The sequence below is a fragment of the Plasmopara halstedii genome, assembly GCF_900000015.1.
Source record: "Plasmopara halstedii genome assembly, contig: Scaffold_614, whole genome shotgun sequence".
NCBI classification, from domain to species: domain Eukaryota; phylum Oomycota; class Peronosporomycetes; order Peronosporales; family Peronosporaceae; genus Plasmopara; species Plasmopara halstedii.
Window position 1 is genome coordinate 2,378,253 of NW_020187532.1, and position 295 is coordinate 2,378,547.

Consider the following 295-nt stretch of genomic DNA (forward strand, 5'->3'; position numbering starts at 1 on the left):
ATCACATTCGAATTGGCATGGCAACTTCGCACTCCAATTCGCACCCCGACGTAAGTGTGAATTGGATCATCTCAAGAAGGGACTGGGTGCTGGTTAGCATCTCTACAATGTTTGAATACGTAACTGGCGATTCAAAGTCCGACAGAGCGGTGGAGCGGGTACTGGCGTGATGGCCGTCGGCTCGGACCGGCAAAATATCAGCACTTCTTGACGACTTTCTGGATGAAGCTCTACGCTTGAAAGTTAAGCTGCTCGCAGCTACAGCTTTTGTGGACTGGGACCTTGGTGGCGACCT